At 37.7% G+C, this 9,141-nt stretch overlaps 1 non-coding gene across 1 annotated transcript; it reads left to right on the forward strand.

The window, feature by feature from the left end:
• Nucleotides 1-3,877: 3,877 nt before the first annotated feature.
• On the forward strand, nucleotides 3,878-3,985 carry LOC112746210 (small nucleolar RNA R71). Its single transcript, XR_003174105.1, has one exon. It is a non-coding gene; the product is annotated as a small nucleolar RNA R71 (small nucleolar RNA).
• The last annotated feature ends 5,156 nt before the right edge of the window (nucleotides 3,986-9,141 follow it).

Raw genomic sequence — 9,141 nt, forward strand, 5'->3', positions numbered from 1 at the left:
GGTCAGAATCCAACAGCATCAGCAGTCCTTCTTCAACCTCTGAATCTGATTTTTGCTCAAGTCCCTCAATTTCAGCCAGAAAATACCTGAAATCACAGAAAAACACACAAACTCATAGTAAAGTCCAGAAATGTGAATTTAACATAAAATCTATTAAAAACATCCCTAAAAGTAACTAGATTCTACTAAAAATATACTAAAAACAATGCCAAAAAGCGTATAAATTATCCGCTCATCACAACACCAAACTTAAATTGTTGCTTGTCCCCAAGCAACTGAAAATCAAAATAGGATAAAAAGAATAGAATATACTATAAATTCCAAACTATCAATGAAACATAGCTCCAATCAAATGAGCGGGACTTATAGCTTTTTGCCTCTTGAATAGTTTTGGCATCTCACTTTATCTATTGAGGTTCAGAATGATTGGCATCTATAGGAACTTCAGATTTCGAATAGTGTTATTGACTCTCTTAGTTCAGTATGATGATTCTTGAACACAGCTTCTTTATGAGTCTTGGCCGTGGCCCAAAGCACTTTGTTTTCCAGTATTACCACCGGATACATAAATGCCACAGACACATAACTGGGTGAACCTTTTCAGATTGTGACTCAGCTTTGCTAAAGTCTCCAATTAGAGGTGTCCAGGGTTCTTAAGCACACTCTTTTTTTTTTTTTGCTTTGGACCTTGACTTTAACCGCTTAGTCTCAAGCTTTCACTTGACACCTACACGCCACAAGCACATGGTTAGGGACAGCTTGGTTTAGCTGCTTAGACCAGGATTTTATTCCTTTAGGCCCTCCTATCCACTGATGCTCAAAGCCTTGGGATCCTTTTTATTGCCCTTGCCTTTTGGTTTTAAGGGTTATTGGCTTTTTCTGCTTGCTTTTTTCTTTCTATATTTTTTTTTTCGCCTATTTTTTTTTTCTCTCTTTTTTTTTTCTGCAAGCTTTGTTCTTTGCTGCTTTTTCTTGCTTCAAGAATCATTTTTATGATTTTTCAGATTATCAAATAACATGTCTCCTAGTCATCATTCTTTCAAGAGCCAACATATTTAACATTCTTAAACAACAACTTCAAAAGACATATGCACTGTTCAAGCATACATTCAGAAAACAAGAAGCATTGTCACCACATCAATATTATTAAACTAAGTTCAAGGATAAATTCGAAACTCATGTACTTCTTGTTCTTTTGAATTAAAACATTTTTCATTTAAGAGAGGTGATGGATTCATAGGACATTTATAACTTTAAGACATAGTTACTAACTACTAATGATCATGTAATGAAGACACAAACATAGATAAGCACATAACATAGAAAACGAAAAACAGAGAAAGTAAGAGCAAGGAATGAATCCACCTTAGTGATGATGGCGTTTCAATGATGTTCTTGGGCTCTTCTATGTCTCTTCCTTGCCTTTGCGGCTTGATTCCTAGTGATTTTTTTTTTTTTTTTTGGGATTTCTATCCTCAGTTGCTTCTAATAATTATGTGGAGGGAGGTGCATCTCCTGAGGTATCTCATGGATCTCTTGATTTGCAGCCACATGTTCTACCACTGAGCTATAGATCCTTTACATAATTGTTTTACCACACCAAACTTAGAATGTTGCTCGCCCTCGAGCAAAAGAAGAAGGAATAGATGAAGAAGAAGATGTGGAAAAAAAAACTAGGATTATGAGGAGGTAAGGTGGAGATCCTGTGGGGTTCACAGATCCTGAGGTGATCCTGTGGGGTCCACAGATCCTGAGGTGTCAAGGCATTTACATCCTTGCACCAATTTAGGCATGTAAAATGCCCTTGCACACAACTCTGGGCGTTCAGCGCCAGGTTGGTGGCCATTTTGGGCGTTCAACGCCCCTTTGCTGCCATTTCTGGCGTTGAACGCCAGAACCATGCTTGTTCTGGGCGTTCAGCGCCAGGTTGCTCCCATTCTGGGCGTTCAGCGCCAGAACTATGCTCTATTCTGGCGTTTGAACGCCAGACAGATGCTCCTCCAGGGTGTGATTTTTCTTCTTCTGTTTTTGATTCCGTTTTCAATTTTTATATTTATTTTGTGACTCCACATGATCATGAACCTAAGAAAACATGAAAAACAATAAAAATAAGAATTAGATAAACATTGGGTTGCCGCCCAACAAGCGCTTCTTTAATGTCAATAGCTTGACAGTGAGCTCTCATGGAGCCTCACAGATGTGCAGAGCGTTGTTGAGACTCTCCAACACCAAACTTAGAGTTTGGATATGGGAGTTCAACACCAAACTTAGAGTTTGGTTGTGGCCTCCCAACACCAAACTTAGAGTTTGACTGTGGGGGCTCTGGTTGACTCTGCTTTGAGAGAAGCTTTTTTTGCTTCCTCTCCATGGTTGCAGAGGGAGATCCTTGAGTTTTAAACACAAGGGAGTTCTCATTCCATTGAAGGACTATTTCACCTCTGTCAACATCAATCACAGCTCTTGCTGTGGCCAGGAAAGGTCTTCCTAGGATGATGGATTCATCCTCTTCCTTTCCAGTATCCAGGACTATGAAATCAGCAGGGATGTAAAGGCCCTCAACCTTTACTAATACATCCTCTACTTGTCCATAAGCCTATTTTCTTGAGCTGTCTGCCATCTCTAGTGAGATTTTAGCAGCTTGCACCCCATAGATTCCCAGTTTCTCTATTACAGAGAGAGGCATGAGGTTTATTCCTGAACCAAGGTCACACAGAGCCTTAAAGATCATGGTGCCTATGGTACAGGGTATTATGAACTTTCCAGGATCCTGTCTCTTCTGAGGCAATGTCAGTTGATCCAGATCACTTAGTTCATTGATGAACAAGGGAGGTTCAACTTCCCAAGCATCAATGCCAAATAATTTGGCATTCAGCTTCATGATTGCACCAAGAAACTTGGCAGTTTGCTCTTCAGTAACATCCTCATTCTCTTCTGAAGAGGAATACTCATCAGAGCTCATGAAGGGTATAAGGAGGTTCAATGGAATCTCTATGGTCTCTAGATGAGCCTCAGAGTCCTTTGGTTCCCCAGAAGGAAGCTCCTTATTGATCACTGGACGTCCCTGGAGGTCTTCCTCCTTGGGATTCACGTCCTCTCCTCTCCTCACAGGTTCGGCCATGGCGCTTATGTCAATGGCCTTGCACTCTCCTTTTGGGTTCTCTTCTGTAATGCTTGGGAGAGTACTAGGAGGGATTTCAGTGATCCTTTTACTCAGCTGGCCCACTTGTGCTTCCAAATTTCTAATGGAAGACCTTGTTTCATTCATGAAACTTACAGTGGCCTTAGATAGATCAGAGACTAGATTTGCTAAATTAGAAGCATTTTGTTCAGAGTTCTCTGTCTGTTGCTGAGTTGATGATGGAAAAGGCTTGCTATTGCTAAACCTATTTCTTCCACCATTATTAAAGCCTTGTTGGGGCTTTTGATCCTTCCATGAGAAATTTGGATGATTTCTCCATGTTGAGTTATAGGTGTTTCCATAAGGTTTACCTAAGTAATTTACCTCTGCTATTGCAGGGTTCTCAGGATCATAAGCTTCTTCTTCAGAAGAAGCCTCTTAAGTACTGTTGGATGCAGCTTGCATTCCATGCAGACTCTGAGAGATCATATTGACTTGCTGAGTCAATATTTTATTCTGAGCCAATATGGCATTCAGAGTATCAACCTCAAGAACTCCCTTCTTCATAGGCGTCCCATTAATCACAGGATTCCTTTCAGAAGTGTACATGAACTAGTTATTAGCAACCATGTCAATGAGTTCTTGAGCTTCTGCAGGCGTTTTCTTTAGGTGAATGGATCCACCTGCAGAAGTATCCAATGACATCTTAGATAACTCAGACAGACCATCATAGAATATATCCATGATGGTCCATTCTGAAAGCATGTCAGAAGGACACTTTTTGGTCAACTGTTTGTATCTTTCCCAAGCTTCATAGAGAGATTCACCTTCTTTCTGTCTGAAGGTTTGAACATCAGCTCTAAGCTTGCTCAGCTTTTGAGGAGGAAAGTACTTGGCTAAGAAAGTCGTGACCAGCTTATCCCAAGAGTTCAGGCTGTCTTTGGGTTGAGAATCCAACCATAATCTAGCTCTGTCTCTTACAGCAAAAGGGAAAAGCATGAGCCTGTAGACTTCAGGATCTATTCCATTAGTCTTAACAGTATCACATATCTGCAAGAATTCAGTTAAAAACTGAAAAGGATCTTCAGATGGAAGTCCATGAAACTTGCAGTTCTGCTGCATCAGAGAAACTAATTGAGGTTTCAGCTCAAATTTGTTTGCTCCAATGGCAGGAATGGAGATGCTTCTTCCATGTAAATTGGAATTAGGTGCAGTAAAGTCACCAAGCATCTTCCTTACATTATTATTATTTTCGGCTGCCATCTCCTTTGCCTGTTCGAAAATTTCTAAAAGGTTATCTCTGGATTGTTGTATTTTAGCTTCTCTTAATTTTCTCTTCAGAGTCCTTTCAGGTTCTGGATCTGCTTCCACAATAATGTTCTTGTCCTTGCTCCTGCTCATATGACAAAGAAGAAGGCACAGAAAAATAATAATAATAATAATAGAGATCCTTTATACCACAGTATAGGGATCCCTTTGTGAGTGGAAGAAAAGAGTGGGAGACAAAGAATGTGATGTAAAGGAAGAAACACAACTGTACCGATGGAAGAGATGTGAGATGAGATGTTAGGATATGAATGAATAAATAGAATAGAATGAGAGAGAAAGAGGGAATTTTCGAAAATTATTTTTGAAAAGGAGTTAGTGATTTTTGAAAATTGGTTTTTAAAATTGTGTTAGTGATTTTCGAAAATTAAGATTTTAAAAATTAAAATAATTAATAAATTAAAAAGAATTTTTGAAAAAGAGGGGAGATATTTTCGAAAATGAGAGAGAGAGAGTTAGTTAGGTGGTTTTGAAAAAGTTAAGAAACAAACAAAAAGTTAGTTAGTTAGTTGAAACAAATTTTGAAAAGATAAGAAGTTAGGAAGTTAGAGAAGATATTTTGAAATCAAATTTTGAAAAAGATAAGATAAGAAGATATTTTTTTTTTTTGAAAAGATATGATAGAAATTAGTTTTTTGAAAAAGATTTGATTTTTAAAACCACAATTAATGACTTGATTCATAAGAAATCACAAGATATGATTCTAGAACTTAAAGTTTGAATCTTTCTTAACAAGCAAGTAACAAACTTCAAATTTTTGAATCAAAACATTAATTGATTATATTATTTTCGAAAATTTGATATAAAAATAAGAAAAAGATTTTTGAAAAAGATTTTTTTAATTTTCGAAAATAACTAAGAATTTTGAAAAAGATTTGATTTTTGAAAAAGATTTTGAAAAAGATAAGATTTTCAAATTGAAAATTTGATTTGACTCATGAGAAACAACTTGATTTTAAAAATTTTTGAAAAAGTCAATCCAAATTTTCAAATTTGATGAGAGAAAAGAGGAAAGATATTTTTTTGATTTTTGAATTTTTATGATGCAAGAGAAAAACACTAAAAAGATGCAATGCATGAAATTTTTAGATCAAAACAATGAATGCATGCAAGAATGCTATGAATGTCAAGATGAACACCAAGAACACTATGAATGTCAAGATGAACATCATAGACACAATTTTGAAAAATTTTTAATGCAAAGAAAACATGCAAGACACCAAACTTAGAATTCTTTAATGCTTACGCACTAAGAATTCAAGAATGCATATGATAAACATGAAAAGACACAAAACAAAAAATCATCAAGATCAAACAAGAAGACTTACCAAGAACAACTTGAAGATCATGAAGAACACTATGAATGCATGATTTTTCGAAAAAATGCAAGATGCATATGCAATTGACACCAAACTTATAACATGGCTCAAGACTCAAACAAGAAACACAAAAATATTTTTTTTGATTTTTATGATTTTCTAATTTTTTTGGATTTTTATTTTATATTTTTCGAAAAGTTATTTAGAAAAAGGAAAAATAAGGATTCCAAAATTTTTAATATGAATTCCAGGAATCTTACCATGTTAGTCTTAAAGCTCCAATCAAAGGGTCTGGCATGGCTTAACAGCCAGCCAAGCTTTAACATATAATTACATGGGATGGAGTGATTAGTTGAATACTAATCCCAAAGTAGTTTGGGTATGGCTTTACAGCCAGATATGATTCAACATGTTTCATGAAACACTAGAATTCATTCTTAAAAATCTTGAAGCCATAGAATAATTTATTTTTGAAAACATTATTTTTATTATTTTATTTTATTTTATTTTTTTTTTTCGAAAACAAAAGAAAAATTTTTGAAAGCTTTTTGAAAAATTTTTGAAAACAAAACAAAAAGAAAATTACCTAATCTGAGCAACAAGATGAACCGTCAGTTGTCCAAACTCGAACAATCCCCGGCAACGGCGCCAAAAACTTGGTGCACGAAATTGTGATGTCCAGGCTCAAACTATTCCTGGCACGTGAGCAACTTGGTACGCGTAATCGTGATTACACATTCATGATTTGTCACAACTTCGATACAACTAACCAGCAAGTGCACTGGGTCGTCCAAGTAATACCTTACGTGAGTAAGGGTCGAATCCCACGGAGATTGTTGGTATGAAGCAAGCTATGGTCACCTTGCAAATCTCAGTTAGGCAGATATAAATTGATAATGGTGTTTTCAAATAATAAATAATAGAATAGGGATAGAGGTACTTATGTAAATCATTGGTAGGAATTTCAGATAAGCGAATGGAGATGCTTCTCGTTCCTCTGAACCTCTGCTTTCCTGCTATCTTCATCCAATCAGTCTTACTCCTTTCCATGGCTGGCTTTATGTGATACATCACCACTGTCAATGGCTACTTTCGGTCATCTCTCGGGAAAATGATCCAATGCCCTGTCACGGCACGGCTAATCGTCTGGAGGCATCACCCTTGTCAATGGCTTCATCTTATCCTCTCAGTGAATAATATGCTCACGCACCCTGTCACGGCACGGCTATTCATCTGTCGGTTCTCGATCATGCTGGAATAGGATTTACTATCCTTTTGCGTCTGTCACTAACGCTCTGCAATCGCGAGTTAGGAGCTCGTCACAGTCATTCAATCATTGAATCCTACTCAGAATACCACAGACAAGGTTTAGACCTTCCGGATTCTCCTGAATGCCGCCATCATTCTAGCTTACGCCACGAAGATTCTGGTTAGGAGATCTAAGAGATATTCATTCTAGCTTATTTCATGTAGAACGGAAGTGTTTGTCAGGCACGTGTTCATAGGGGAGAATGGTGATGAGCGTCACACATAATCATCACCTTCATCACGTTCTTGGGTGCGAATGGATATCTTAGAAGCGAAATAAGATGAATTGAATAGAAAACAGTAGTACTTTGCATTAATCTTTGAGGAACAGCAGAGCTCCACACCTTAATCTATGGAGTGTAGAAACTCTACCGTTAAAAATACATAAGTGAAAGGTCCAGGCATGGCCGTGTGGCCAGCCCCCATGGTCTAAGAACAATGCGTTCCAAGATGTCTAATACAATACTAAAAGGTCCTATTTATAATAAACTAGTCACTAGGGTTTACAGAAGTAAGTTATTGATGCATAAATCCACTTCCTGGGCCCACTTGGTGTGTGTTTGGGCTGAGCTTTGAGTGTTACACGTGCAGAGGCCATTTGTGGAGTTGAACGCCAGTTTTTGTGCCAGTTTGGGCGTTCAACTCTGGTTTTGGATCCTTTTCTGGCGCTGGACGCCAGATTTGGGCAGAGAGCTGGCGTTGAACGCCAGTTTGTGTCGTCTATTCTTCGCCAAATTATGGACTATTATATATTGCTGGAAAGCCCTGGATGTCTACTTTCCAACGCAATTGGAAGCGCGCCATTTCGAGTTCTGTAGCTCCAGAAAAGCCACTTTGAGTGCAGGAAGGTCAGAATCCAACAGCATCAGCAGTCCTTCTTCAACCTCTGAATCTGATTTTTGCTCAAGTCCCTCAATTTCAGCCAGAAAATACCTGAAATCACAGAAAAACACACAAACTCATAGTAAAGTCCAGAAATGTGAATTTAACATAAAATATATTAAAAACATCCCTAAAAGTAACTAGATTCTACTAAAAATATACTAAAAACAATGCCAAAAAGCGTATAAATTATCCGCTCATCAGGGATCAACTTTGGGTGCCCATGGTTTGTGAAGAACTCCATTAAAGCTTGGAGTTATTATCCTTGAATGAAGAAGAACAATGGAAGTCCAAGCATTGGTGGATGTTCAAGGATGGATTCAAGCACAAGCCACCTTGATGAAGAGCTCCCCATAAGTCTAACTTAAGGACAATAAACAAAAGTACTAGGCGGGAGAGAACCCACCATGGTAAACTCTTTTCTTTTTCTCCTTTGTAAATATTGGTAATTTAGGTTTAATTTCATGTCTTGTTTAGTTACTTGAGTTTATTTGGGAGTCTAGTAGGTTAAATAAGGTTTTATAATGTTCTGGTAGCTGTTTAGAGGTTTAGAATGCTTGGTATGGTGCAAAAACATATAAAAAATTTGAAAAACAGAGCACCATTCACGCGTACGCGCACTTCATGCGTACGCGTGACCCAAGTATTTCCAACCATCCATGCGCACGCATCATCCACGCGTACGCGTGGATTGCATATTTCTAGTTCCCAGCCATTTTCCCGAAAGTCACGCGAACAGCGCGCATGCACTGTTCCTTTTGCGCAAAGCTACTGCGCGTATGCGTCGCTCTTGAAATAACCCATCAATGCGCACGTATGCCGCACGCGTATGCGTCGCGCCCATTTCACCATTCCACATGCATGCATCACTGACGCGCATGCGTGACCTACCCTACATCAACCATCTTCTTTTCTTCTCTTCTTTCCATTTCTTTCCTTCTTCTCTCTTCTCTTCTTTTCTTTCCACCCTTCAAACATCATCCAACACTACTAAATATCATATAACACCATTTCTTTTAGTTAGTTCGTTAGTTTAACTTTTGTTTTCCATTATAAGTATTGGATTACTAATCTTGTTTACTATTTTACTGCTGCTTATTACTAATAGGATGTTAGTCTAACATCATTGTTGTTAATTGTCATTGTTGGATTTCTTTGTTGAGGTTGTATTTGGTTACTTGGTTTGGA

Source organism: Arachis hypogaea, chromosome 14, assembly GCF_003086295.3.
Source record: "Arachis hypogaea cultivar Tifrunner chromosome 14, arahy.Tifrunner.gnm2.J5K5, whole genome shotgun sequence".
Classification (NCBI taxonomy): domain Eukaryota; kingdom Viridiplantae; phylum Streptophyta; class Magnoliopsida; order Fabales; family Fabaceae; genus Arachis; species Arachis hypogaea.